This window comes from Geotrypetes seraphini, chromosome 5 (assembly GCF_902459505.1).
Source record: "Geotrypetes seraphini chromosome 5, aGeoSer1.1, whole genome shotgun sequence".
NCBI classification, from domain to species: Eukaryota; Metazoa; Chordata; class Amphibia; order Gymnophiona; family Dermophiidae; genus Geotrypetes; species Geotrypetes seraphini.
In genome coordinates, this window is record NC_047088.1 from 86,456,656 (window position 1) to 86,465,698 (window position 9,043).

Here is a 9,043-nt window from a genome sequence, read left to right on the forward strand (position 1 = left end):
GCCCATTTGACATTTTCTTCTTTCTTTGTGCTCATCATTCATCTGTCATCTCTATACCTTCCCTTCCACTGCTATACCAAACATTTCTGTTTCTTTCCCACTGTCTACTATCTCTCTCTCTTTCTCTCTCCCTGCCTTGTGTCCTGGGTCAAATCTCTCCCTTCCATTATCATGTGCAACATTTCATTCTCTCTCCCCATACATCTCTCCCTGCCCTACACCCTATGTCCAACATTTCTCCTTCTCTCTTCTCATTCATAAAAAGCAATTATAAGAAATAGATATCCAGGAAATCATACCGCTAAATCTTAGGGTGGGGACACAATGGCAAAAGCAGCCACAAAATAATGAGACTTTGGGCTCCTTTTACTAAGCTGTGATAGCGGTTTTAGCGCGCTAAGCATGCAGAATTGTCCCGCGTGCTAGACGCTAACGCCAGCATTGAGCTGGCGTTAGTTCTAGCTGTGTAGCGCAGGTTTAGCGCGTGCTAAGATTCTGCACGCCCTAAAAACGCTATCGCAGCTAGTAAAAGGAGCCCTTAATTAGTCCTTTAAATCGCCTCAATTATTTCTCATCTCACAAAATTTGGGGAAGCACATTCCATAAGACTGAAGAGCTAAGAGAAGAAAAACAACACTGTAGTAGACAATTAGAGAGAATCTGACAAAAATTCAATGCAATTCAATTGAGGACAAATTGGAGAATGAAAATAAAATCTTATAAATCACATATATCAGATGCAAAAATGTCCTATTAAGTATTAGAAATAGAGATAGGTAAATGTAACTCTAAAAAACTGCTCCAAATTATGCATAAATTAACAGATCCTCCTTTAGTAGGAAGCTCTATAACTAAATCTCAACCTTCAAGCCCAGACTCGGCAGATTTTTTTCCTCAATAAAATCACCATAGTGCGTCAAGATCTTGAAAAAAATGTTAATTTTAGATGAAGGGAATGAAAAGCAATTTATTTCTGATGCTCTGGAGTCTAGAGCAGACCAGATATGGGATACTTTTAATCGTATCAATATAGAAGACTTAATACTGTTATTAAAAAAGCTTTCTTCTAAAAATTGTACAAGGGATATAAGCCCGTCATCTCTCTTTGTTTCTCTTGCAAATAATGCTCTATCATGGTTAGCTGAATTTATTAAGACTACTAGCTGATGGTTCTCTTCCACAAAATATGGGTAATATTGTCATTACACCTATACCAAAACAGTGATCTTTCTCAACCATCTACTGTAATTTTAGATCGGTAGCCAATATTCCTCTGTTGACTAATTATTAGAGTCTGGTAAATAAGCAGCTATCAGAATACATAGAACAATTCTCTTGTTTACATCCAACTCAATTTGGGTTTCAACCTAAACATAGCACTGAATTGTTATTGTTAACATCAACAGTAAAATATTGGTTGAGTTTGGGTCGTCGATCTATATTACTACAATTTGATATTAGTGCAGCGTTTGATTCAGTAGATCATTTATTAAGTAGATTAAGGGCTACATTCTCAAAACTTTGCAGTAAAAACCGATGGCCACTGTCGCAACCGTTATTGTAGCAATTTCAAAACAGCGAGTCATTCTCAAAAAACTGTGTGTGCAAATGAGGTTGGCGGAGAGTCGCGAAAGTTCAAGAAATTTACATGAGAAGAGTCGCTGGTGATAGTGATCAGCACATGCACAGAATACACCAAGAAAGAGGCATAAATGTGCATATGTGCCAGGAAAAGCAATGCCGTAAGCGGTGTGTCAATCAAAGGCGTGCAGCAAACACAACAACAAAGGTGACCTATTGGTGTTCAGTCTCTTTTATTATAATGGACTCGACATGTGTTTCGGCCCGTTGTAAATCAATTCGTGCAATTTCCACAAACTTTTCAACACATGCTTTAGTAAACCACTCCTTGGTGAACTAACATGTACTGCTGACTGCAGCTCGAATGAATAGCGTCGAGTCCATCGTAATAAGAGAGACTGAACACCAATAGGTCACCTTTGTTGGTGTGTTTCCTGTTCATTGGTGTGAAGGCAGTTTCTTCTGTTTGTTTTCAATCATAGGTGTGCCAGAACTACTGGATGAAAGGAAGGGAGATACGATGTCGGTTTTCAACAAGTGTGTATAAGGCATGCCTTTTCTCCCCCCAAAACTGCTATACCAAAGATGACGGCAGATAAAGACCCGAATGGTCCATCCAGTCTGCCCAACCTGATTCAATTTAAAATTTTCTTCTTCTTCTTAGCTATTTCTGGGCAAGATCCAAAGCTCTGCCCAGTACTATGCTTAAGTTTAACTATTGAAGTCTCCGTCAAAGATCACTCCAGTCCATCTATAATTCATGTAAATCTTGTAATTTGTTTTTAATGTCAAATTATATCATGAACCACAGCCACAAACACATAAGACAATGCTCAAGAAGCGTGCTCCCAAAAGAACCCAGAACGGGTTACAAGATTACATACACAGTAGAAGGCTAGCAATCAAGTTACATGTTCGCGTTCAAGCAGACATACAAAACAGCAGGTTAAGAATGATAATAATAATAGTTTTATTTATATCCCGTCATACCTTTTCAGTTTAAGACAGTGTACAATAATAGCAGGGTACAGTGAGCTTACTGTACGAATAGTTAGGCATAGATATTACAGCATTAGATTAGAGAGGGAACAAACAAGTAGAGCTTATAGCAATAAAAGAGAAACGGCATTGGATAAAGAGAGGTGCCTTCGAATGCATCATTGGATTAGAGTGGGGACGAGCAAGCAGAGGATATGCATTGGGATTGGGATGGAATTGAGTGAGTTGTGGGGATTATGCAAACTGGGGTTTTTCAGGTGCAGGGAGGGCGTGTAGCTTAGGAATTGGGGTAGGATGTGGGGGGTAGATGAAATAATTCCTATGACTGTATGGAAGACTGGATATATGTCTTGGGGACTGAGGACAGTAGCATGGCAAATAAGGTACTATAAGTATAAGAGCCATAAAATACATTGGATGCATAGCATGAGAACAGACATTTGATTTGGGCACTAAGTATAGTAATAGGACAAAAAAATTCCAAGATGGCTGCAGTCAAAAATTTGTGCCCAAATCGCAATATTTTTCATACTTCCTAAACTCTAAAAATGGTGATTTTAGGATTATTCAGGAGGGGGAACATTTAGAAACACTCAAAACCCCACTTTTCCAACTTCCTCCAATTCCTCTCACAGGCTGTCAGCCTGTGTACTCACTGTGACTAGACAAAATCTGTGCTGTAGTCTGCTTTCAGCTCTCTCACAGTAGCTGGATGAGAAAATTCACTGCCACAATGCTGGGAAAGGATCTGTAAGCTGATTTTTGGGCTGCCAGTCAGACTCTTATGTCTGACTACACCTCCACCCCTGCGGCGCAATGATGAGCCGGCTCCCTGCAAGACTCCGCTGAGCCACCTAAGGGCACCTAACAGCCTGTGTACGACCTCTGATTAACAGGAGGTGAGACCATCTTAGGTTCGGCCCTGAGCTCCAGAGAAACTATGCAGGCTGGCTAACAAGTACCCAGAGGGATCGGGGCCCTCTCAGCTACAGACCAAAGTCTGTGCATTCTCAAGCAGGCAGAGCTTCAAAATCATTCCAAGCACTAACTTACCTGAAAAGGGGACAAACTTACATTGAATTCAAATAATAAAACAGGGAGAGCAGAACAAAGACTCCTGCAAGAAATGAAGGTGGAGCTAGAGAGCCTAGTGAAGTACAACAGAGGCAGAGTGAAAAATCTGAAATGGATTCCTTCTGCAGCAGCATGTGGCTATAGGGAAAAAACCCTGTCTAGAATGTCTCACCTATTGTACTGGAAAGTTCTATATTGCACTTGCAACCAACTTTGTTAACACTCTGTAAGCTATTGCAGTAGGGTGATAAATAGACTACAGATGGCCTGGAGACTGAGAAAACTCTACCCCTAGCCCAGACATGGGCAACTCCAGTCCTCGTGGGCCGGAATTCAATCAGGTTTTAAGGATATCCCCAATGAATATGCATCGAAAGCAGTGCATGCAAATAGATCTCATGCATATTCATTGGGGAAATCCTGAAAACCCAATTGAAGTCAGGCCCTCGAGGACCGGGGTTGCCATGTCTGCCCTAGCCCCTATAAATAGGGTCTCATACACAGGAAGCATTCTATACATTTGCTGTTCTTGCCACTGAAACAAGAGGCATAATAATCCATCTAATTTTTTTTCTAAATGTTTTTATTGTTTCATTTCTACAAAAGCAATGTATATTATTAATGCATACAATTTGTCCCAATGCCAACATCAATATAAATCAACTTAGGCTAACATAAAAACCAAAATAAGGCAAGTCGTTTCCTTTTAACTCCCCACTCATACAACCCTTTTACTCACCATAACCTCAATCACATCTAGTGACTTCGGGGGAGAGCCCGGAACTTTTGGCAATCTCAGCGCGGGACTGAGCCAGGTGTCGTTGAGCCCGGAGCAAAGGCCAATCCCTCCCCAACCCGGAAGCGAACTGATACAGGAGTTAGAGGGAGTTCTGCCTCCTAGAGAAGGAAGGTCGGATCCCACTATGAGAGGGACGCCCGCACTGGACTCTTTGGAAGAAAAAACAGGCGAACAAGGTCAGCTAATTCCCTGCATCAGAAGAGAAGAGGTGAGAGACGCTTCAGGAGGGAGAGCTGTTATTTTTGGGGAGTTGAAAAAGCCTGAAAGGATTGATATGGAAGCGCTCTGGCAGACCATATCAGTCATGGATTCCAACCTGAAATTAACTTTTTCTACTTTGAAAGTGGACTAAGGTACTGTCTTTTCCAAGGTGGAGCAACAAGGGATAACATTAACTAATTTAAAGGGAAAACTGGAGAAGCAAGAAGAGGATTTAGGACAAATGAAAAGAGTGGAATTGGAAAGGATTAAAGAGAGCTCCTATATATCACGTAAAATGGAAAACTTTGAGAACCAACTATGGAAAAATAACTGAAGAATTTTGAATTTTCCTAAATGTCCTATTATCTCACCAGGAGACCTTGGCCATTCCAATGGAGAATTTACCTCTAATTGTGAGAGCTTATTACCTGAATATTAAACGGCCACAAGGGGAGTCTACTCCTATCGAAAAGCTACCAGATGTGGACATGGATTTGTCAACTTACTTAGATAATTCCCTTGAGGTCATGTTCTTATGTCATGACTGATAGAACTACTTTGTTGCTTACATTAGCCTTGGAAAATGACAGAGAATTTATTTTACGTTTGTATTTCCGTCATATTAATGACAAGTTTTTGGGCTCTAATATGTGAATTTTTCCTGATTTAGCTCAAAAAACTCAGAGACGTAGAAAATAATTCTTGGCCTTAAAACCAAGAGTTCTTGCTCTAGGGGCTACATTTCTTGTTAAATTTCCCTCAAAATGTTATGTGCTATTTCAAAATAATAATTTTTTTATTTTTTGAGCCCAAACAGTTATTGGAATTTATTGCTTCTAAAGAAGGTTTGGTAACCATGTCTAATTAGGTATGACCTTCCATTTGGCTGTGAGATAGGATATCTTGTGTTGTTATGCTAATATAATTTAATAGTTGATTTGAAGTTTATTTCCTTTCTTGATCTCATAAATATTGTGGGCTAAATAAGAGTTAATATTACTTGTTTATATTCTGCTCTTATTTGTTAATCCTAAATTTCTTCATCTCTCGAGAAACTACGGGAACTCGCCACAGCCTTTTCCTAATGGCTATCTGCAAGGGGCAGGAGCGTAGGAAGATCGCTCCTGCCCCGAAAACCAGCTAGACCACCAAGTAAGGCCAGGATACCGGGGGGAAGACAAAAATATGGAGGGGGGGGTTTTCCCCCCTCCCCCTCAAACAAAATCATGATTATGTGAAATCGCGAGTAGGGGAACCGCGAATGGGGAGGGGGAAGTGTACCTATTACTTTGGGACAGTGGCATCCTGTGGTTACATTGTAAAATCCATTCTTTGAAATCTATTAACAGTGATGTTTCATGGTTAAATATATTTATCAAACTTGGTTTCATTTTCTTATTCTTTCCAAACAAAAAAGAGAGATTAGGTTCTTACCTTATTAATATCTTTTCTAGTACAGGCAGTCCTCATTTTAAGAATGCCCGACTTACATCAAACTCGTACTGCCTCTCTCTTTCTGAATAAATGCGCCCCCCTTCTTCCTCCCTAAACACGACCCTCTTCATCCATTCCATGTCCCAACACGCCCCCTTCTTCCTCCCTAAACCCCGCTCAGAAGAGAACACTGGGAGAACGCGGTTTGTGGAGGATCTAGGTAATGATCTCCAGTAAAGAACAGGATTTAAAAAGTCAGTGAACGGAGGAATTCTTTCCCTGGTCTACGACCAATACTGCCTCCTGGTCCTCTGGATGGGAGACTGCTTCTCCCATCAGGGAAGCCTCAATTTGGGACAGTAAAGAGATCAAACCTGACCTCTTGTCCTCCAAGTCCCTATCCAGTGGACCAACATAGTCCAGAATAGTCTCTTCTCTCAGAAAAGAAGCACTCGGAGTCTCCAGCGAGACCTGTACGCTGGTCCACTTCACAGACCTAATTAGCCGATTTCTGCCTTGTGCATTAAGCCTGCCAGAGAAGATTAATGAACTCTGGTATAAAGGCCTAAGAGGGCAACTCTCCTTTTCTTGGGTTGTGGAGCATCTACTCACAGGGCTTCCCCCATCCCCCCCAACAGGACCATCTGTTGTTCTCCAGCTCTAGAAGCCTGTGGAGGAGCTAAGCCCAAAGCTTCTGCTACTCCATCCTATGTCGCACGGCACATGGTGAAAGGGCACTCTTCAGCTGCCTATCCAGCACATGTAAGACATTATATAGGGGTATTAGGGACTGAGGACTCCATCCCTACCAATTTTGAGGCAAAATGAAGTGCTTTAAAGAAGTCTGAGAACTTAGGAAAAAAAAATTTTAAAAATCAGGAAATCCAAGATGGCCACCGTGGCAGCATTTTGGCACAAAAATATATTTTAAACGCTTCAGGGTTGATCAAGTGATGCTACTGATGCCTAACAGCCTGTGCTCAAGCTCCTGACCAAGTCAAGGAAGCAAGCAATTGCTGAGGGCAGGAACCCTGAGCTCCACACATTTTCATCAGACTGGCTGTACAGGTCCCCAAAGGATGCACTTGCCAGCTGCAGACTAAAGTCTACTCCTCTCCAAGCAGGCAGAGCAGTCCCTTGAGCCACATAAAAACCACAAACAACTTAAAAAAAATTAAACATTGCAAAATAATAAAGAAATAAAGGGAGCAGATCAGAACACCACCTTCATGCTCACCTGAGAAGGAAAAACTGAAAAGCTGTGATGACATCTTCTGCAGTATGCTTGCAAGCACACATGGACAACCCTATGGTTCAGCATACAAACCTTACTGCATTGGAAATTAATGATTGGGTATCATGCCACTTAAATAAAAGCATACCTTTCCCTTCCAGGTCAGAGATACACAAAGGGAAGACACACATGTGCACAGAGACAACACAAACACAGGCACACATATTCATCCACCAGTGCTTTAGCCGTAACCCATCTGACTGCTATAATAATGCCTTGTAAGGGAGATTAAGTCCAACAGCACCTGAACTGTTATATTCATCAGAAGCATAATTTGTTTAGGAGAGCATCCCTTTCCCACCGGAAAGCTACTTAACACTAGCCTTTAATAAATAACCATAACAAACTGCTACTTTCTATAAAAGCCAACACCTCGGGATTCCAGGGTAAAAATCAAAATAAATTTTAAAATATACTTTAAACTATGAGCATGCAAGTTATTTTCCTTCTTGTTTTTAAAAATATTTAATTAAAAAAAGCACATTTAGAAGCAAAACAGATGTTATACAAACCTTAACCAATCAAAATATCTCTAGAAAATAAATCATGATGTGTAGAGAGAAACAGCAAACAGAATGTTTTCATCTAGTCAGTACAGTTTAATAGGATCAGACTGCAATGTAACCATTCCTATCACCCCAAGGGGGGGGGGAGAGGATTCTCTTCATATTCTCTTTATACTGTAAGTTCTCAACCTATTATAGCTGAGAATTGATGAAAGGAATACTCACCTAAAATCTAGGTAAACCTGATAGCATGAATTAATTTATTACATCTTATTCCAACAAATATGGAATGTGAGCCCAACATTCTGGTCTTGGTTTTCTTTAGTAAACAATGCACATAATACATCTCCTGTTTCACTACCCCTAATGGACCTGAGTGCCCTACAAAATCTGAATTTTGCATATCCAGTTTAGTATCCCACCAACTGCTACTATCCCAGAACATACTCTTGACATTGTGATCCTCTCCCTAAAGACATGCCCTTGTCCTTTCCTCTCACAAAAGATTAAAATATATCCACGTATAATCACACTGTAACTTGCTTCAGTATTCATTTATACTCTGATTTGCTTTGTACATACATTGGACTGACACATTCATACCACAACAGTTACCTGCTACTTCCTTGCAGATTCTGGGGGCCCTGGGTTTATTTGTTCCCTCCTGCTGTTTCTTCTGCAGCTGAATTTCTATGCACCTTGCACTAAGAGTTTCGATTACAGAGAACAACTCCAAGTACTTAACAGACGCTGCAATCCTCTGCTGCTCTTTACTCTCCCACTCCCACCATTACTGCTTTCCGCATGCTCAGTAAGTCAGGAAACTAGGGTTTCTCCGCAGCACAGCTTTCTGGGTAACTAGCTGTCATTTCACAGCAGCTGATTCTAGTAAAGACAGTAGTCAAAACGTTGTTCGCAAAATTTTTCCCAACCAGAGCTTCTACAGTAGAAGGTCGCAAACCTGGTGAATGAGACTAGCAAATAAATGTACATTTTTTTGTTTTGGTTTTTTTTTAATTTTGGAGAAGTGGAGCTTCTAGGTTTCAGATTAATTCTGAAAACTCACAGACCCGTAGAGACCCAGAAATTTCAGCATCACAAACGGCTACATAAATCCCAAGAGTGAGGCATCCCAAAAAGTGATACCTTTCAGAC

At 40.7% G+C, this 9,043-nt stretch overlaps 1 protein-coding gene across 5 annotated transcripts in view; it reads right to left on the reverse strand.

The window, feature by feature from the left end:
• LOC117361054 (zinc finger protein 436-like) overlaps positions 1–8,687 on the reverse strand; it is a 74,764-nt gene extending 66,077 nt beyond the window's left edge. For all 5 annotated transcript variants that reach the window (XM_033945862.1, XM_033945861.1, XM_033945865.1 and 2 more), the window contains exon 1: positions 8,504–8,687. The gene's annotated coding sequence lies outside the window, so the exon portion shown is untranslated. The remainder of the gene's footprint in view (positions 1–8,503) is intronic.
• Between the last annotated feature and the right edge of the window lie 356 nt (positions 8,688–9,043).